The sequence below is a fragment of the Aegilops tauschii genome, chromosome 3 (genome assembly GCF_002575655.3).
Source record: "Aegilops tauschii subsp. strangulata cultivar AL8/78 chromosome 3, Aet v6.0, whole genome shotgun sequence".
Taxonomy (NCBI): Eukaryota; Viridiplantae; Streptophyta; class Magnoliopsida; order Poales; family Poaceae; genus Aegilops; species Aegilops tauschii.
Genome location: NC_053037.3, coordinates 273,606,617 through 273,628,420, shown reverse-complemented (window position 1 = coordinate 273,628,420; position 21,804 = coordinate 273,606,617).

The window sequence follows — 21,804 nt, the reverse complement described above, 5'->3', positions numbered from 1 at the left end:
GCGGGCGCACGGCGGAGGGCGGCGATGTAGGGGGGTGTCGAGGTCGGGTCGGGGGTGGCGTCGAGGCCGGGTCGGGGGCGGCGTCGACGGCGTGCGGAGGGCGACGGGAGAGCGCGCGACAGCCGGGCGATGACGGTGGCGACAGCAGACGCACACGTGTTGGATTTGGGGGAAGTGGGCGTTGGGGAAGAAGAACGGTTGGTTAAGTGGAAAGTAGCAGCAGCGCGTTCCACGGAAAGCGCTACTGCTACATTAGCTATAGCACCTGTCCATAAAGCCCGCTGTTGCTACGCATTTCTCCTTTATTTTTCGTTTTCATTTATCTTCATTCACATTTTCTTTTTTTCCTTCCCCTTTTTCTATTTCTTTCATTTTCATTTACTTTTCTATATGTTTTTCATTTTATTTTCCTATCTTAGCAGTAGCGCTTCCTGCGCGAAACACGCTGCTACAACAATCTTAGCACCAGCGCGCTTTCCTTAGGCACACTACTACTATAGGTAGCCTGGCGAGAATAGTAAGGGGAATTGTAGTAGTAGCGCATCTACAGTTAGATGCGCTACTGCTATGATCTTAGCTGCAACGCGTTTGGATAACATACGCTAGTGGGAAATTGTAGTAGCGCTTCTTTTTGTCCCGTGCTACTAGTAAGTTTCTGTGTATAAGGTTTTCCCTAGTAGTGGCAATGCCGGAGAGAGGCCAGAGGTGACGCGGCCGTGGTAAGAGCGGCCTCTGCCCAGCTTCCCACTCCCTTTGTACGCCCAAGCGCAAGGCTCCGAAGAAGGCGGCAGTGCCCAGCGCCGCCCGAGCCACGGCCGTGGTGGCCAGGCTGAGGTTGCACGGGCCGCCGGCTCGCGAACCGACGCCAAAGGCTCCTCACACGAGTTCGTGGTCTGGGCGGCGATGCCACCGCGCTCGTGGATCCAGCTCCCGCGGTTCATAGCTGAGGAGATGCTACCGAGAGGGCCACTTGAGCTATGGCAGCAGCACGCCGGGTGCTGCAGCCTGGCCACGGGGGCGGAGGTCGAGGTCGTCCCCCCAGGCAAAATCTTCATGACCCGAGGATGGGGAGAGGTCGCCCGCGCCTGCCGTGCAGAGGGGGTCCTTAGCCATCCACTTCGAGTATGATGCCGCCTCCACATTGTTCTTCAAGGTCTTCGACGAGGAGGGCCACCGCCTGGAGTGCTGCCCCGGGGGAAGCGGCCTGCATGGCGCGGCTGCAGGCGTCGAGCCCGCCTCAGGTCCTGCCGACATCTCCTCCACCAGCAGCGACGACTCCTGGGAGTCCAGCGACTCGCCCGAGCCTAGTGCTTCTCCGGAGTCGAGTGACGATAGCTACGTGCCATCGAGCTCTCGCCGTGCTCGGAGCGCGTCAGCGGCGTCCGCTCGGTGTCGTCGGTGATGCCTAGCAGCCAGGGCTCCTTGAAGCCTTTTTCTTTTGTTCCCTGCGAGGAATCGAGACAAACCCCATGGGGGTATGTAAAGAACTTGTAATGCTCTTGCTCAAATGTTTACCACCCCTAGTATAAGCTTGCAGTTGTGTGTCTCGCTTCGGCATTGCTCCCCCTTTTCGTTCTCGCGGTAGCCTAGCGCTCTACGCCGACAGGTTCCAGTCCCCAGGCAAGCTTCGGCCGTCGTTGGTATGCCAGGTCGCGATGCCGTGGTCAAGGCCAGGAGGTGAGCGGCCCGAGGTCTGGTAAGAGCTCCTGAGGCGCGATGCTCAAGAGGTCCCATTTGGTGTGCAAGCAGCTTCCTGAAGGCCGAAAAGGAAAGCAGCATTACCGAAGCAAGATTGCAAGAGTCGAGAATTCCGGGCAATGGTTTTACACTGATACGTATAGGTGAATTATCTTAATGAGCCCGAGGTGATTGCTTTGCGCGGCGCTTGATTGTGCTTTAGCGGTGATGCTACCAGGTGGGGCTCACGCCGGCCTCCCCTTTCCTTGCTCATCTAAATGCTCTACGTCCTCAGGTCCCGACCCTCGAGCGAGGCTCAGCCGCCGCTGGTATGCCAGGTCGCGATGATGTGGTCAAGGCCAGGGGGTGAGGGCTGGAGAGTCAGTAAGAGCTCCTGAGACGCGATGCTCAGGAGCCCCCCTTTAACGTGCAAGCGAATTGCGTGAAAAGGGGACGGCCGGCAGGGCCGTCTGCAGCCAAACTCCAGGGATTCCTGTGGGTTAGTCTGAGAAGAGAGCATAACTCGTAAGCGCGCTTGCGGTCCTGCCGCTGATCTTTCCGCAAGAAGATGAAGGCACTGAGGATCTGGTGAGGTGACGTGCACGGGGCGGGCCGCGAGTCAGAGCTCGATCTCTCAGATTTGTCAGCGTTGCAAGGACGAACCCGAGCACAAGCGTCGTGCCAGCATGTGTAGCCCCCATTGCGGGATGAGCAAGAGGCCGGTCAGCAACGCAGGAGGCCGCGAAGGGCAATAAACAATAGGCAAGTGGGTGATAACATAGATCATCTCATGGATAGAGCAGAGCTAGTTCTGATAGATGCATAAAACGATACATACCATAGGGACGGACCCATGTGGCTTGGGATGATGCAGCCCGAGAGGCGCCCCCAACTGAATAAATCAAAGGCACAGAAGGATACATGCCGCAGGGGCAGGCCCATGCGGTCTGGGAATAATGCAGCCCGAGGGGCGCCCCCAACTGAATAAACCAGAAGATGTCACCTGGCACCATTGCTGAAGAGATGTTGAAGTAGCTGAACCTCAGGAGTTCTGGAGGCCCAGGAGGCTCATGAAGAACCGTCACCATCTCCGACAGGACCGCCTGGTGCCTGGCCTCCTGAGCCACCAAGATGCTCCACATGTGGCGCTGGAAGGTAACAGCCGCGTTCGGCAAGCCAAAAGGCATGCGAACGTAGCTGTGAGGGGGGCCCTCACACCGACCAACACGCGATGGCCAGAAGCACTCCTGAGATGCGGCCTTGTTGAGCCCAGGGATGTAAACACAGGCATGCAGCTCGCTGTCCTCGCCAGGACAAGGAGTCACGCCGGGCGGTGGACGGCAGTCTCCGCGCATTGCTCTCGCCTCTTGAAGCTCCTCGGTTACCTTGGCGATGAACTCCTGAGCACTTGGCACCTCGTGCCTAGTGCCCTCCTAGCGGAAGCGCGCACTGAAGCACGCCTCCACGTGGTGCCCGAGCGCCTCCCTCATGACGTTGGCTAAGTCAGAGGACCTCCAAAGGAGAGCCCCAGAGCCCAGCCTGAGAGGGGTGCCGGGCACGCCTTCCTATGCGAGAGAGGGAGGCGCCCTGTCCGTGGGTGCAGGTCCTGAGGTGGTGCCGCTGGACACGCCGCTCTCCTGAGGCTCTTGGTGGAGCAGCTGCTTCTTCTTCTTGGGGACAAGCTCAGGAGGGTAGATGGCGCCTTCGCCATCCGAGTTCTTGACTGCTGTAGCCTGGTAGGCGGGATCGAGAGAGAACACTGCGTCCTTCTCCTCGCAGGCGATCATGATGATGTCGCGGTTCCCTGGCATCTTGAGGACATTGTAGCCATGATGAGTCACCGCCATGAACTTGGCCAGGGCCGGATACCCAAGGATGGCGTTGTACGGAAGACGGATGTGGGCGACGTCGAAGTCGATGAGATCAGTGCGGTAGTTGTCGCGCTTGTCGAAGGTGACAGGGAGGCGGATCTGCCCTATCGGGGTGGTGGAGCCATCGGTCACTCCTGAGAAAGGCTTGTTGGGCTGCAGCTAGTCATAGGGCACTTCGAGGCAGTTGAACGTCTCGATGGAAAGAACGTTGAGCCCCGCACCACCATTGATGAGAGTCTTGCTGACGAGGACGTTGCTGATGAAGGGCGAACAGAGCATCGGGAGGGCATCGGCAGTTGCCGCGCACATGAGCTAGTCGTTTGAGCTGGAGGTGATGGTGCACTTGGACCACCTGAGCGGTCGCGTCGCCTCGAGCCTGGGGAGGGCCGCGTTCACCTCGCGAGCAAACTGCTTGAAGATGCGATGAGAGTCTGGGGCCTGAGCGCCACCCAGGATGCAGGCAATGCACGAGGCTCCTGGAAGCCCCCAGCCCCCTCGCCCTGGTGGTGGTCGTCGTTCCATCTTGGTGGTGACGGCAGCAGAGGGAGGCCAGCATTTGCCTGAGGACGGTCCTCATTGGGCTGATCTCTCCAGGCGCCCACATGAGGTTGGGCCTGCCAGCGCTCCTCACGAGGCTGATCGCGCCACTCCTGGCGTGGGTCGCGGTCGTCCCAACGTCCTCCACCTCGGCCTCCACCACGGCCGTAGCCTCGATCATTGCGCTCGGGGCGATGATCGAGGCGCCCATCGCGGATGGCCTTGACCTCCTGACAGTCATTGGTATTGTGGCTGTGTACGTTGTGGAAGACGCAGAACGGGCGGCTGCCCTTGGACTACTCCGGGTGATCGCAGCCGCGCTTCATCTCTGGCTCGGCCGCAAGCACGACCAGTCCCTTGCACTTCACGTCCTTGGCTTTGGCCTTCTTGTCTTCTGGGTCAGCCCCTGGGAGCTCTAGGAGGGAGAGGTGACCCTCCTTAGCTCTCGCCCACCTGGTTGCCCTGTTGAACATCTCCAGAGCCATGCACAGGTCCTCGTGTATGGCGAGATCCTCCTTCATCTTGACATCGCGGATGCCATCAGTGAATTCCGAGATGATGGCCTCGTCCGACACCTTGGGAATCTTCAGGTGAACACTATTGAAGCGCTGGATGTACTTCTATAGGGTCTTCCCTGGCTGCTGTTTGATGCGTCACAGGTCGCCCACACCCGGCGGCCGGTCGCGGGTGCCCTGGAAGTTGGCGACGAAATGCTCTCGCATCTTGCCCTAGGAGGAGATCGATCCCGCGGGCAGGTTCAAGAGCCACGAGCATGCGCCATCTTTGAGGGCCATGGGAAACCAGTTCACCATGACCTTCTCGTCGCTGTTGGCCGCCTCGATGCTCAACTCGTAGAGCTGCAGGAACTCGGCAGGGTCGGGGTGCCGTCGTAGCGTGGAGGTAGGTCAGGCTTGAACTTCCCTGGCCAGACGACACTGCATAGCTCGAGGGTGAAGGCGCAGCAACCCTCCATGGTCATAGGAGCCCGTCGTAGACATGGAGCCTGGTCCTGGCGCTCGTGTGCTAGCGCTGCAGGCGGCGCGTGGTCTTGACATGGCGGTGCCGGGAGTGCGCGAGCATCTTCTTGTGGGTGCTCGACCACCTGGCAGCTTTCTTCCTCATGCGCCGGCGCTCTGCACAGCGGGTCGCGCCGCGGGGCCTCGCGCCATGGTCCGAGGGCGACGTCCAGAAGAGGAGGTGGAGGAGGTGCTCCGTGGGCTACGTCACCCGCGGCTGGCAGCGGGTGAGGCAGCGAGAGAGACGGTGCAGGAGAGCCCCTGGCGGTGCTGATGAGCTCGGCGATGCGGTCCAGCCAGTCTTCGGGAGGTCATCAACGGGGCGGTAGAGCAGGAGCTCGCGCGCCATGAGCAGCGCAGCCTGCGCGTTTGCCGGCCCATGATGAGCGTGGGACGACGAACCAGCCGGACTCAGCGACGGGGTGGCGGTGCACCCATCACGCCGAACGGAGGGGTGTAGCGATGAAGCTTGTTACTCATGCCCTGCCCGGCCTGTGGCGGAGTTGGCGGCAGGCGATGGAGAACGACGGGGAGGCCCACCAACAGGCGCCATTTGGGCGACGCGAGCAGCGAGGGTGGCCCGACGCTCGGCACAGGCTCGACGGGCATCAGCCATGGAAACGATGGAGCGGTGGCGAGTCGACTGGCGGAAGAGAGGCTCCGACGCACCCCTACCTGGCACGCCAAATGTCGGATCACGGTTTCCGTAGACCCTTGAGAGGTTCGAACACTGGGGTGCATGCGAAGAACTCGTCCTCCCTAGTCTGCCTGCTCACTAATCTCACGGCCTAGCTCGATTAACCGAATGGACAAGAGACACAGCCATTTACCCAGGTTCGGGCTACCTTGCGGTGTCAAACCCTACTCCTACTTTGTAGTGGATTGGCCTCGTGGGGCTGAGGATGAACTAATACAGTGGCCGAACAACCTCTGGAGGAGGGGTGTTCTTGAGCTCGATGAGCTGGTGGGTGTGAGGATGAACTGAATAATCCCTGCCCTCTACGATGGTGGTGCTGCTCTATTTATAGTGGCCTTGGTCCTCTTCCCAAGTATATGCGGGAAGGGATCCCACAATTGTCAAATTCAGAGGGGGCAGCTAGTACATTCTATCCTGGCAAAAGTAGTCTTCACCTGCAAAAGCCTCTAATCGTGATGCTGCGGTGGGCTCAGCAATGACCTCTGTCCTGCCGTCCTGGCGGTCTTGGTCTTGTTGCACCGGAATGGAAACATTTGCTTGATTCCTCGGGACTCCGCGCCTGCGCTCGCCTCCTTAGCACCAAAGAGGAAACTGGTACACTGCGCCCGCTGGCGCCTGCCTGGCCTTGGTCGTCATGGCTCACATCATCCGAACCTCGCGAGGTGAGCCTTGCATAGAGATCTCCTCTCCTCAGGAGCCAGCCCGTGGAGGCCGCCCCTCGAGGAGGTCTTAGTATCGTCCGCCTCGCGAGGCTTGGCCCCTCGTGAGGGTCTTGAGTGGTTGATGTCGAAGCTGGGCCATACCGGCCGTTGATGGAGCCATGCCATGGGCTGTAGGCAGGCAAGTCTGGGTACCCCCGTTCCCAGGACGCCGACAGGTGTACTGAACACAGATGTATAATACCCTGATTCATACACAGACAAGTAGCAGCTCCCCCACCGGACCAAAATTTCCACTTAAGATTCTCATATCAAAGAAACAGCTCTTGGAGGGATTAAGAAGCGCATCAAGAAGACCAAGACAAAGCTACAAGACGAAGCACTAGAAGTAACCCCTGCCGGCAAAGCTAAGCCAACAAGGCGGAGGCCCGGCAAGCGCTAGACCCGGCAAGACATCGGCAAACACCAGTGCTCCACCTCACCTAGCAAGTAGCTACCCATCAATGAGGTGTCGAGCCCGCAGATGGTTTGGTGGGCCTTACCGAGCACATGGCGGCACGCTAGAGAGAAGATTACCTTTATCGACACCCGTCCTAGTGGCGTGTCAAGATAATAGGGAGGCGGTTGAGCAAGCGATGCAGCAGCCTTGCTGGGACCCCTCCTCCTCACGACACCTAGCGATACATTTAATGCTTTTTGTCTTAACTAGCAGAGTTAGGTGTGATAGCACTGTTGCCATCTAATCGCCATGTAATGACCCTTTTGCCACTGTGGTAACCCCTTGATCTCACTACTAGGAAAAGGCTAATTAGTGGCGCACCTATTTTTGCCATTAATGGCGCACTATAGGTGCGCCACTATTATCACGCCACTAGTAACAAATAGTAATGGCGCACCTCTGTAGCCATTAGTATCCCAGATAGTAATGGCGCACCATAGGTGCGCCATTACTATGCCTATCTGGTGCGCCATTACTATCTGACTTAGTAATGGCGCACCACATAGAAGTGCACCATTACTAAAAAAAAATTCAAAATTTTTTTCAGAATTTTTTTTCCAAAAAAAAAATTCAATTTTTTTTCGTTTTTTCTTAATTTAGTGCGCCACTACTATGCCTATCTGGTGCGCCATTACTATCTGACTTAGTAATGGCGCACCACATAGAAGTGCGCCATTACTAACAATTTTTTTCAAATATTTTTTCAGATTTTTTTTTCAAATATATTTTTAAAAAAATTCAATTTGTTTTTCGTTTTTTTCTTAATCTCAGGTCACTATGGCTTAATCTCGGGTGAATATGCTTAAGCTCAAGTTAAATCGCACTTCGTGGTCAAACTTCTCCCAAGGTCACCCATCCTCACACTACTCCAGCCTGAGCACGCTTAACTTCGCAGTTCTATCCAACCCCAGCACCAGCTCACTTCACAGGCACTTATTGATATATCTATCATATCAATCCTATTAAACCTTGTTGATGTCTAGGACTTTGTTCATGTTCATGAGTGTGATAAAATTTTCAAAAAATATATCAAACTTCCCTGTCATATTGCGTATCATATTTTGAAAAATAATTCCAAAAAAAATTCGAAACCAATTTTTTTCCTATTACTAGTGGCGCACCTAGCAAATGGTGCGCCATTAGTAAGTTTGAATTTTTTTTCATTTTCCCCCCTCTAGATCTTAAAAGCCCCGTATCTTTCGTTCTGTTAGTTTTTGGGGATTTTGAAAATGTTCAACGGGGTTCCATCATTTTGAAAATGTTTTTTGGGGATTTTGAATTCGGATGTAACTTTTCGAGTAGATGATTTTTCATATAAAAAACTTTTTAATCCGAGTTCGTATGCAAAAGTTATGCCCATTTTACTAAATTCTAGAGAGATTTTGCAAATAAAGTCGAAATTCATAATTGCAAATTTTCCCAACAACTAGACCACATATCACGTGGGAAACTTATTTTCTTTTATTTTTTTGACATTTCCATCATTTTCTTTTTTTTCTAAAACTGAAAAGGCGGTCCACGGGGGGTGGGGGTGGGTTCAAAGAAAGTTAGTAATGGCGCACCACCTAATATGCACCATTAGTAACACTGGTTACTAATGGCCCACCTGTTACGTGGTGCACCATTACTAGTGTTTGCAAAAAACTAAATAAAATAATTGTTAGTAGTGGCGCACCGTGGTTGTGGTGCGCCATTACTAGTTTGAACTAGTAATGGCGCACTATACACTAGTGCGCCATTACTACTTTTGAAAAAAAAAGTAAAAAAATTTTTACTAGTGGCGCACAGAGTGTGTGGTGCGCCATTACTAGTTAAAATTAGTAATGGCGCACTGTGCCCTGGAGCGCCATTAATAGTTTTGGAAAAATAAAAAAAAATTGCTAGTAATGGTGCACCGTGTGTCTGGTGCGCCATTAGTAATGAGGACACTAATGGCGCACCTGTATCTGGTGCGCCACTGCTATATAGCAATGGCGCACCACATACATGGTGCGACATTAATGTCCATATTAGCTATAGCCCTTTTCCTAGTAGTGTCTATAAAAGGAGGGCCAGGGCAATCTTTACGAGGGTTTGAACCCATTCAAACCGCACACACACATGCGTAGCTGCTCTCTCCTTGCACCTTGCCGGGGAAGAGTGCTCCTTGTGTATGTTCCACCACCCACATCCAATACACAAAAGCAGGAGTAGGGTTTTACGCTTCTCAGCGGCCCGAACCAGGGTAAATATTGTTGCGTCCTCTGTTGTTCCTGCTCTCTGCGTTTGGTGTGTTCCCCTCGCCAAAGCACAAAGGGGCCAGGCCGCCCCATAGATAGCCGACCCGCACTGGCATAGGTCGATGCGGTCAGCCAATGCCTCATTCTCTTGATGCAAAGCTCTTTGTGCACTGAATAGATGATGCTTGGTGACATAGTTGTTCGTGTCCTCTTCGTGCTCGATGAAGAGTGGGTTTGGTAGAAGTACTTGGCCTATCCATCATCTCAAGCAAATATGTGAGTGGAAGAAAGGAAGAAGTAGACCAAATGTACCTTATCCGATGTTGAAGATGGGTCAATGATCACTCAATAATGTATTATGGGAACAGCACAATTGGTATCGGATCTTCCAATTCTCACACCTACACAAATAAAGCCTTTGGATGAGCTTGGTGAGGATGGTGGCACAAAATATATGCGATTGTTAGTTGGATACAATAATGTTGAAAGTGTCGGCGTTCTGGGAACGGGGGTCCCCAGACTTGCCTGCCTGCGGCCCACGGCGTGGCTGTGCTGCAGGCCTGTACGGCCCGTCTTCATCAGCGAGGCATTCAAGACCCTCGCAAGGGGCCAAGCCTCGTGAGGTGGACGACGCAAGACCTCCTCAGGAGCGGCCTCACCAGGCTGCCTCGCGAGGAGCGTTGATATCAAGGCAGGGCAAACCTCGCGAGGCTTTCGTGACGTGAGCCATGATGATCAAGATCAGGCGGGCGCCAGTGCGCGCAGCGTCCTTGTTTCCTCTTTGGTGCTAAGGGGGCAAGCGCAGGCACAGAGTACCGGGGCATAAGCAAAGGTTTCCATATCGGTGCAACGAGACCAAGACCAGCAGGACGGAGGTCAGCATGGAGCCCAAGACGGCGTCATCGCCAGACCCTTTTGCAGGCGAAGACCGCTTTTGTCAGGATAAGCTGTACTAGTTGTCCCCTTTCAAATTGGCCACCGTTGTTGGCTCCCTTCCCGCTCAATATTTGGGGAGAGGACCAGGGCCTATATAAGTAGAACTAGCCACCACAGTAGAGGCATCTGATCCTCAGCCAATCCTTAGCCACACATCGAGCACAAGAACACCTCAACCTCAAGAGGCCGTTCTTCCCCTTGTACTATTGTTCATCAGCCCAAGAGGCAATCCACCACCACCACACTGGAGTAGGGTATTACACCACAACGGTGGCCCGAACCAGTATAAACCTTGTGTCTTTGTGTTGCGAGTTCGTCGAGTTCGTCCGCGAGATCTTAGCAAGCCAGGGCGTAGATCGGTAGGGAGGAAATCTCCGCGCGCACCCCAGTGTTCGAACCTTGAGGGTTTTGCTAGAACCCATGATCTGACATTTGGCGCGCCAGGTAGGGGTGCGCCGGAGCTTCCCTTCCGTTGTTCGCGTCTGGTTGCTCCATCGTCTCCATGGCAGACGCTCGCCGTGCTCGTGCCGAGCGCCGGGCTGCCCTGGCCACCTGCGTCGCTCGGATGGCTCCCGTCGGTGGGCCACCTCGTCGTTCTACGTCTCCTGCCGCCAACGCCACCACCGGCCCGGCGGGGAACGAGCAGCAAGCGTCCTCGCTGCATCCCTCGGTGCGGCAGGACGGCCGCACCGCCACTCCATCGCCGACTCCCGCTGGTTCGTCATCCCACGCTCGTCGCGCCCCCATGGACGCACGGGCCGCGCTTCTCATGGCGCACGAGCTCCTGCGCTACCGCCCGATCGACGACCTCTACGAGGACTGGCTCGACTGCATCGCCGAGCTTGTCCGCGCCACAGGGGGCTCCCTGTGCCATCCCTCTCTTTGCCGGGCCCACCACCAGCTTCAGGCGACGCAGCTCACAGAGTGCCTCCACCACCTCTGCCCCAAGATGGCGCCTTGGCGCCAAGGCGCGCGGCTCCGCGACGCGATCCGCCGCGTCCGGCGCCCGCGCGTGAAGAAGCAAGCTGCCAAGAAGTTCCTCGGCCGCAAGAGAACGCTCCACCACTCCTCGCCCCGCCGCGCCAAGATCGTCTGCCGCGGCAGCCCCCCGCGCCACTTGTCGTGGCAGTGCATGGACGCCAGGACCAAGCTCCGCCTCCAAGACGGGCCCCGGCAACCACGGCCGGCTGCCGCGCCTTCACCCCCGAGCTGCGTAGCGTCGCTTGTCCGGGCTAGTTCAAGCCAGATCTGCCTCCTCGCTACGACGGCACCCTCGACCCCGCGGAGTTCCTGCAGCTCTACGAGCTAAGCATCGAGGCGGCCAACGGCGACGAGAAAGTCATGGCGAATTGGTTCCCCATGGCACTCAAAGACGGCGCCCGTTCGTGGCTCCTGAACCTGCCTCCGGGTTCGATCTCCTCCTGGGACGAGATGCGCGACCGCTTCATCGCCAACTTCCAGGGCACTCACGACCGCTCGCCGGCCGCGGGTGACCTGCGCCGCATCAAGCAACAACCAGGGGAGACCCTCCAGAAGTACATCCAGCGCTTCAACAACACTTGCCTCAAGATCCCCAAGGTGACGGGTGAGGCCATCATCTCCGCATTCTCTGATGGCGTCCGCGACATCAAGATGAAGGAAGAGCTCGCTATCCACGAGGAGTTGTGCACATCTCAGGAGCTGTTCAACCTGGTGACCAAGTGCGCAAGAGCTGAGGAAGGGCGCCTCTCCCTCCTCGAGCTGCCAGCTGCAGACCCGAAGGAGAAGAAGGCCAAGGCAAAGGTTATGAAGCGCAAGGAAGCAGCCGTGCTCGCAGCGGAGCGTGACACCAAGGGAGGTAGAGATCAGCCCGAGTCGTCCAAGAGCAGCCGACCGTTCTACGCCTTTCACAACCTGAACACCCACAACACCAGCGACTGTCAAGAGCTCAGAGCCATTCGAGAAGGACGCTTCGGTCGACGCCCCGAGCGCAGCGACCGGGGCTACGGCCGAGGAGGAGGACGTGGAGGCGGACGCTGGGACGACCGTGGCCCGCGCCAGGAGTGGCGCGACCGGCCTCGTGAGGACTGCTGGCAGGATCATCCTTGCGAGGGCGCCTGGAGGGACCAGCCTCGTGAGGATCGACCTCAGCGCAACGCCGGTCTTCCCCCGCTGCCGCCACCGCCTAGAAGAAACAACGACCACCATCAGGACGAGGGGGCTGGGGGCTTACAGGAGCCACGCACTATCGCCTACATCTTGGGCGGAGCCCAGGCCCCAGCCTCGCAACGTATCTTCAAACAGTTTGCTCGTGAAGTGAATGCAGTCCTCCCCAAGCTTGAAGCCACACGCCCGCTCAGGTGGTCCCAGTGCGCCATCACCTTCAACTCAGCAGATCAGCTCAAGTGCGCAGCGACCACTGGTGCCCTCCCGATGCTTTGTTCCCCAGTCATCAGCAACGTGCAAGTTACCAAGACCCTCATCGACGGCGGCGCAGGGCTCAACTTCCTGTCCGTCGACACGTTTGACAACCTCCAAGTACCATATGACTAGCTTTGGCCTACCAAGCCTTTCTCAGGAGTGACCGACGGCTCCACCACACCAATGGGGCAGGTCCGCCTCCCTGTCACCTTCGGAGAACGCAAGAACTACCGCACCGAGCTCATCGACTTCGACGTCGCGCACATCTGTCTGCCATACAATGCCATCCTTGGGTATCCAGCCCTGGCCAAGTTCATGGAAGTGACACACCACGGTTACAACGTCCTCAAGATGCCGGGAAGCGGCGGAATAATCACGGTCCCATGCGAAGAAAGAGACGCGGTGTGCTCCCTCGAGCGTGCTTTCCAAGCTGCAGCAATCGATGACCCCGACAGTAAGGGCGAGGGCCCTGCTGAGGCCCTCCCCAAGAAGAAGAAGCAGCTGCGCCGTGCAGGATCTCAGGAGGATGGCATCATAACTAGAACCTCGTCAGGATCAGCGCCCGCTCCAGGGGCGCTTCCCTCTGTCGCATAGGAAGGCGCGCCCAGCACCCTCCTCGGGCAGGGCTCGGGGGCTCTCTTCTGGGGGGCCTCGGACCTTGCCAACATCACGAGGGAGGCGCTTGGGAACCACTTGGAGGCGTGCTTCGCGGCACGTTTCCCTCAGGAGAACACAGGGCAAGGAGTGCCCACCGCTCAGGAGTTTATCACCAAGACCACTCAGGAACTGCAAGATGCAAGGGCCATGCACGGCGACCGCCGCTCACGAGGCGCAGCTCCCCATCCAGGCGAGGATGACGGGTTGCGTGTCTGCGTCGATGTCCCAGGGCTCAACAGGGCCGCTTCTCAGGAGCTTTTCTGGCCTTCGCGCGTGGGCCATTGCGAGGGTTCACCACACAGCTACGTTCGCATGCCTTTCGACCTGCCAAGCGTATCGTCAGCCTATCAGCACAACCTGCGGCGTGTCCTGGCAGCCCAGGAGGCCAGGCACCACGCCGTCCAGGCAGAGATGGAGACGGTCCTCAGGGAACCACCTGAGCCCCTAGAGCTCCCCGAGGCTCAGGGCCCCGATGGCTCGTGAGGAGCAATCCCTTCACTGCGTACCTTCAGCTGCCCCAACTCTCCTTCCTCAACAGAACCAGGTGACATTTTCCAAGTTCATTCAGCTGGTAGCGCCCCTTGGGCTGCATCATTCCCATGCCGCGTGGGTCCGTCCTTGTGGCATGTACCCTTTTTATGTCTTTAGTTTACCTTGTTGGGGGCGCCCCTTGGGCTGCATCATCCCCAAGCCGCTCGGGCCTGACCCAGTGGCATGTATCTTTCTGCATTTACCCAAGCTGATCTGCCTTTCATGCGTAATCTACCTGTGGTTATCACCTGCTCGATTCCCACCAGCCATGGGCCCACCCCTCTCTCTTGCAATTTGCTTGCGCGTTAAAATGGGGGCTCCTGAGCATCGCGACTCAGGAGCTCTTACTGTCTCTCCAGCCCTCACCCCTGGCCTTGACCACGGCATCACGACCTGGCATACCAGCGGCGGCCGAGCTCGCTCGAGGTCCGGGACCTGAGGACATAGAGCGCTTGCACCTAACCGTCACGCAGGAATACACAGCTATCAAAGACCCAAGACCAGGCGCAACCCGCCTTGAGGTAGGGCCTCGTGCGTCCCGCGCTGGCTCACGAGTGCCCAGATACACCTCCCAGCCCTGCCGTGCAAGCCACGTGTCTGGGCGGGGCTGTACACGCCCCGGGGGCTCCTCCCGGAGGGGCCCCCCCTCCCACGCACAAGTGGAAGCACCATGCTCCGCGCTGGCCGTCGACACTGCTGAGGAGCGGCTATGCCCGTGCACAAGCGGAAGCACTACACTCCGCGCTGGTGATAAACAACTGAGGGCGGCTTCGTGGTCGTACCAACCTCAGGGAGCCCCAGAGCTCAGCGGCCGGCCTCACCGCAACGCCTCCCCTCGGGAGAGCCGTGCGAGGGGGTGGGCACGGGGGCTGCGCTCGGGTCACACCCAAGCGTATGCCACCCAACCAGGTCTCCCGGACCTGGGGGCTGCGCTCGGGTCACGCCCAAGCGCACGCCACCCAACCAAGTCTCCCGGACCTGGTCGTCGCACACCCCTCCCGAGGCCTCGGCGAGGGAAGGTATGGAGATTGTTTGCACATCAAGGGGGACTCCTGAGCATCGCGACTCAGGAGCCTAACTGGTCACGTAGCCCCTCACTCCTTGGTCCGTCCTGGTCTCCGGTCGGCCCAACGGCGGTTGAGGTATGCGCGGGGCCGGGCTCTACCGATGTAGAACATTAACCTATCCTCGCGCATCCTTCCTATAAGCTGTTTGTGCGTCAAGGGGGACTCCTGAGCATCACGACTCAGGAGCCTAACTGGTCACATAGCCCCTCACTCCTTGGTCCATCCTGGTCTCCGGTCGGCCTAATGGCGGTTGAGGTATGCGCGGGGCCGGGTTCTGCCGACGCAGAACACAAAGCGGATAGGAAGAAAATCGCAAAATCTTGAAGCAAATATTACAAAACATATTGTTCTCACAATGTCAAACACAAGTTTAACGCCCCCACGAGGCCTGGTTCATGACTGCTGGAATTAAACAGGAAAGGAGCCGCAGGTCACCCTTGAACACCATCGATGCCCGCGGGCGGCACTCCTCCCTTGGTGGCGTCGCCCTCGCCTTGGTCACCGGCCGGGGCTGCAGCAGCGGTCTCGCATCCAGCCAAGGGCGTGGAGGCAAAGCCGCGGAACTTCTTCATCAGGGCCTCCACCTGACCTTGCACGGCTACAGCGGCAGTTGTACAGTGGTCATTAGCCAATGGCTCCAGCAGCTCGTCAAGACGAGCATTAGGGTCGCGAAGGTGCAGGTGGCTGAAGACGCGAGTCAACGCAACTGAAGAAAGAACACGAGCCTCCGCCTCTGCCAATGGACTGACGCCCTCCACAACTTCCTCGAGCGCCTCCACCAAGAAGGGAAGCAGCTGGGCAGGGCCGTCCTCATCGGTGGCTAGCGGTCTCTCCAAGCCGTTCTCGTAGAGTGTCTTCAGTGCCACGTGAGACCTCCCCTCGAGATCAGCGAAGGTCGCGCGGTCCTCAGCCAAGACCTTCGCCTTGGCGTCAAGATCGGCCTCCTTCGCATTCACCTCCCGCTCCAGCTTCTTCAGCCGGCGGCGCTCGACAGCCTGCGTCTCCTCCAGCTCCCCCAACTCGGCGTCATCCCGGGCCCTCATCTCCTCTTCCTTCACCTGGCGGCCGCGTGCTTCTTCCTCGTGTTGGTCGCGCAGACGCTTGATACGTCTCCGTCGTATCTACTTTTCCAAACACTTTTGCCCTTGTTTTGGACTCTAACTTGCATGATTTGAATGAAACTAACCCGGACAGACGCTGTTTTCAGCAGACTTTCCATGGTGTTATTTATGTGCAGAAACAAAAGTTCTCGGAATGACCTGAAACTCCACGGAACACCTATTTTGAAAATAAGAAAAATACTGGAAGAAAAATCCACGTCAGGGGGCCCACACCCTGTCCACAAGGGTGGGGGCGCGCCTGCCCCCCTAGGGCGCGCCCCCCTACCTCGTGGGCCCCCTGACGCTCCACCGTCCTCAACTCCAACTCCATATATTCACTTTGGGGGAGAAAAAATCAGAGAGAAGGATTCATCGCGTTTTACGATACGGAGCCGTCGCCAAGCCCTAAAACCTCTCGGGAGGGCTCATCTGGAGTCCGTTCGGGGCTCCGGAGAGGGGGATTCGTTGCCATTGTCATCATCAACTATCCTCCATCACCAATTTCATGATGCTCACCGCCGTGCGTGAGTAATTCCATCGTAGGCTTGCTGGACGGTGATGGGTTGGATGAGATCTATCATGTAATCGAGTTAGTTTTGTTAGGGTTTGATCCCTAGTATCCACTATGTTCTGAGATTGATGTTGGTATGACTTTGCTATGCTTAATGCTTGTCACTAGGGCCCGAGTGCCATGATTTCAGATCCGAACCTATTATGTTTTTATGAATATATGTGAGTTGTTGATCCTATCTTGCAAGTCTATAGTCACCTACTATGTGTTATGATCCGGCAACCCCGAAGTGACAATAATCGGGACCACTCCCGGTGATGACCATAGTTTGAGGAGTTCATGTACTCACTATGTGCTAATGCTTTGTTCCGGTACTCTATTAAAAGGAGGCCTTAATATCCCTTAGTTTCCATTAGGACCCCGCTGCCACGGGAGGGCAGGACAAAAGATGTCATGCAAGTTCTTTTCCATAAGCACGTAGGACTATATTCGGAATACATGCCTACATTACATTGATGAATTGGAGCTAGTTCTGTGTCACCCTATGTTATGATTGTTACATGATGAACCGCATCCGGCATAATTCTCCATCACCGATCCAATGCCTACGAGCTTTTCACATATTGTTCTTCGCTTATTTACTTTTCTGTTGCTACTGTTACAATCACTACAAAACACCAAAAAAATTACTTTTGCTTCCGTTACTTTTGTTACCGTTACCACTACTATCATATTACTTTGCTACTAAACACTTTGCTGCAGATACTAAGTTATCCAGGTGTGCTTGAATTGACAACTCAACTGCTAATACTTGAGAATATTCTTTGGCTCCCCTTGTGTCGAATCAATAAATTTGGGTTGAATACTCTACCCTCGAAAACTGTTGCGATCCCCTATACTTGTGGGTTATCAAGACTATTTTCTGGCGCCGTTGCCGGGGAGCATAGCTCTATTCTTTGAGTCACTTGGGATTTATATATGCTGGTCACTATGAAGAACTTGAAAGACGAGAAGAGAACAATTTATCCCTCAACTACGAGGGGAGGTAAGGAACTGCCATCTAGCTCTGCACTTGATTCACCTTCTGTTTTGAGTAAGCTTGCGACACCTAAACCTGCTTCTGCTATTCGTTCTGATATGTCGCATGTTATTGATGATGCCACTTCTGCTATGCATGATACTTATGATGAAACTACTTCCATGCTTGATACTACTATGCCACTTAGTGAATTTCTTGATGAACAAATTGCTAGGGTTAGAGAGAAAGAAATAATTGAAACTGATTATATAGATGAAAGTGATGATGAAGACTCGCCTGTTATTCCTGAGGGTTATGTTTTTGAAAAAGAAGCTATTTTAGCTTGCAAAGATAGATATGAACTCAAGAGGTTATTAGCTAAATGGAGGCAGCAATCTCTTAATGCTAGAATAAAACCCGACCCTGCTTTTGCTACTTCACATATCTGTGTTACTGATAAGGATTATGAATTCTCTGTTGATCCTGATATAATTATTTTGGTTGAATCTGATCCTTTTCATGGCTATGAATCTGAAACTGTTGTGGCACATCTTACTAAATTAAATGATATAGCCACCCTGTTCACTAATGATGAAAGAACTCGCTACCATTATATCCTTAAAATATTTCCGTTCTCATTAAAGGGTGATGCTAAGATATGGTTTAGTTCTCTTGATCCTGGTTGTGTGCGTAGTCCCCAGGATATGATTTATTACTTCTCTGCTAAATATTTCCCTGCTCATAAGAAACAAGCTGCTTTAAGGGATATATACAACTTTGTGCAAATTGAAGAAGAGAGTCTCCCACAAGCTTGGGGGAGGCTTCTCAAGTTACTTAATGCTTTGCCTGATCATCCTCTCAAGAAAAATGAAATACTTGATATCTTTTATAATGGACTAACCGATGCTTCAAGAGATTACCTGGATAGTTGTGCTGGTTCTGTTTTCAGGGAAAGAACACCAGATGAAGCTGAAATTCTATTGAATAATATGTTGACAAATGAAAATAATTGGACACTTCCTGAGCCAGCTCCTGAGCCTATTCCTAAACCAACTCCGAAGAAGAGAGGTGTTCTATTTCTCAGTCCTGAAGATATGCAAGAGGCAAAGAAATATATGAAAGAAAAGGGTATTAAAGCTGAAGATGTTAAGAATTTACCTCATATTGAAGAAATACATGGACTTAATCTACCGCCTGTTGAAGAAACATATGATCTTAATCCATTACCTATGGAAGAAACTCATGGTCTTGATAACCCGACACAGGTAGTAAAGGTAAATTCTCTCTATAGATTTGATGAAGGTGATATTCCTCACTATAAGTCTGCTAGACAATGCTTAGAAGAGTTTGATAATTTTATTGTCAAACAAGAAAATTTCAATGCTTATTTGGTAGACAATTAAAACAAAATGCTTATATGATTGAACACTTGGGTGATTATATGGCTAATGTTAAGGGTGAACTTAAACTCATTAGTAAACATGCTTCTATGGTTACCACTCAAGTAGAACAAGTACTTAAAGCTCAAAATGATTTGCTCAATGAAATGAATAGTAAGAAAAGTGATTATGCTCTTAGAGTGGCTACTAGAACTGGTAAGATGACTCAGGAACCTTTGTATCCTGAAGGCCACCCTAAGAGAATTGAGCAAGATTCTCAGAGAAATAATATTGATGCACCTAGTCCTTCTCAGAAAAAGAAAAATGATAAGACTTTGCATGCTTCTAGTGAACCTATTGTTGAACCACCTGAAAATCCAAATGATATTTCTATTTCCGATGCTGAAACACAATCTGGTAATGAACATGAACCAAGTGAAAATGTTAATGATGATGCTCAACCTAGTAATGACAATGATGTAGAAATTGAACCTGCTGTTGATCTTGATAACCCACAATCAAAGAATCAACGTTATGATAAGAGAGACTTTGTTGCTAGGAAACATGGTAAAGAAAGGGAGCCATGGGTTCAGAAACCCATGCCTTTTCCTCCCAAACCATCCAAGAAAAAGGATGATGAGGATTTTGAGCGCTTTGCTGAAATGATTAGACCTATCTTCTTGCGTATGCGATTGACTGATATGCTCAAAATGAATCCTTATGCTAAGTATATGAAAGATATTGTTACAAATAAAAGAAAGATACCGGAAGTTGAAATTTCCACCATGCTTGCTAATTATACTTTTAAGGGTGGAATACCTAAGAAACTAGGAGATCCAGGAGTACCAACTATACCATGCTCCATTAAAAGAAACTATGTTAAAACTGCTTTATGTGATCTTGGAGCCGGTGTTAGTGTTATGCCTCTCTCTTTATATCATAGACTTGACTTGAATAAATTGACACCTACTGAAATATCTTTGCAAATGGCTGATAAATCAACCTGTCGGTATTTGTGAGGATGTACCTGTTGTAGTTGCAAACGTTACTATTTTGACGAACTTTGTTATTCTTGATATTCCCGAGGATGATAGTATGTCTATTATTCTTGGAAGACCTTTTCTGAATACTGCAGGGGTTGTTATTGATTGCAACAAAGGCAATGTCACTTTTCATGTTAATGGTAATGAGCATACGGTACACTTTCCGAGGAAACAACCTCAAGTTCATAGTATCAACTCGATTGGAAAAATTCCATCGATTATTATTGGAGGTTTTGAATTTCCTCTTCCTACTGTCAAGAAGAAATATGATATTCTTATTAGAGGGGATGTGCATATCCCCGTTGAGGTAACATAGTGTTATTCAAAATTTCTCCGGTTCCATGTTATTCGGAATGAGTTTGTTAACAAGACCTGATCAACCTTGTTAGTGGATTCCTTTTGATAAGCATGAGATGGATGAAACTAGAAGGCACACCTTCTGTACCCTCTTTCTACTTTCTGTTATTTAGTTGAAATAAAGTAAAAATAGTATTTTTCTGTCTGTTTTCTGATTTATCCGTGCAATATAAAAATACCCCGAAAATAAAAGTTCTCCAAATGCCCTGAAAATGGAATATGATTTTTTTCTAGAATATTTGAGAATATCTGGCACTGAGAACACAACGGGAGGGGCAAGCACCTGGCCACGAGGGTGGAGGGCGCGCCCCCTGCCTCGTCGGCCCACGGTGGCCCCCCTCCACTCATTCCTGCACCCACACACTTCTTCCTCCCACAAACACCAATATCCAGCTCAAGCACGAGTTCTAGCTCATTTTGCTACGATTTTCGATCTCCTTGCTCAAAGCACCTCTCACAAAACTGCTTGGGGAGATTGTTCCTTGAAAATAATGAAGAGATTTTTGAGGGGCTCGTCGAGCCGAAGCTCGAAGGAAAAGCAAAATGAAGAAGCACAGAGGCCCAAATATAATTTGCCTCGCACCACGGAGGTCCGGCCGTGTGAATGGCCTCCCGATGATTTCTTGAGAAAAGCCGGGATTTATGATAATTTCTATTCATTGGTTGAGAATGATGGCCTCACCGACTTCCTCCACGACCAACGTCATCAGTATCTCTTACTCACCAATACTTTTGTGCAAAACTTCTACTATTTTCCTAAGGAATCACCTCCCTCAGTAGAGTTTCATTTATATGATGTTGTTAAGAAGATGCCACTAGATGAATTTTGCGAGGTTTGCAAAATACCCTTCGAGGGTACCTTAGATGAACCACATCGCATAGATGTGGATGGGTTTATTGACACCATTACTGTGGGGGGAAACTAGGAAGGTTTCCGATGCAAGAATCACTAGCATACATTTTCCTGTTTTACGCTACTTTGCCATATTTGCTAGTCGTTGCTTGATTGGTCGCAGAAACTGTGGAAACCTTAGTGTTCCTGATATTATCATTTTGTTCCATGGTTTATTTTCCGATAACACTGTTAGTATGGGCGGTATTATTGCTAAACGGTTAAGTCTAAACCGTACTAAGGGTCCCATCTTTGGAGGTATTTATGCTTCACGCCTTGCTGCATATTATAATATACCTATTAGGCACTATGAAAAAGAAGAAAAATTGCTGCCCACTGCTTATTTAGATTATAAGAGTATGGTAACGCATGATTTCATTGTTAAGAATAAGGAAGGGGCGCTTAAATACAAATTGTTCTTTGATAAGCATCATCCTGTGACTATTATCTTGCCTGCTCCTTCCTTGTTTAATTTATCTGCAGGCCCGTATCTCGTTCCGTGGGCGGCCATTTATGCCTACAGGAATCCTACACCAGCCACGGAACCGGGACCACAATTTGAGCCTCCACGACAGTCTAATTACTTTTGGGATCCGGAGATGACTGCCAGCCAGTGGCAGTCAGAGTCTTCTTCATCTCAGTACGACTCCAGCTACAACTATGGATATCCGCCAGGCCATCCGTGGCAATGAACCAACTTTGGCCAAAAGCCTAAGCTTGGGGGAGTACGTATTTCCC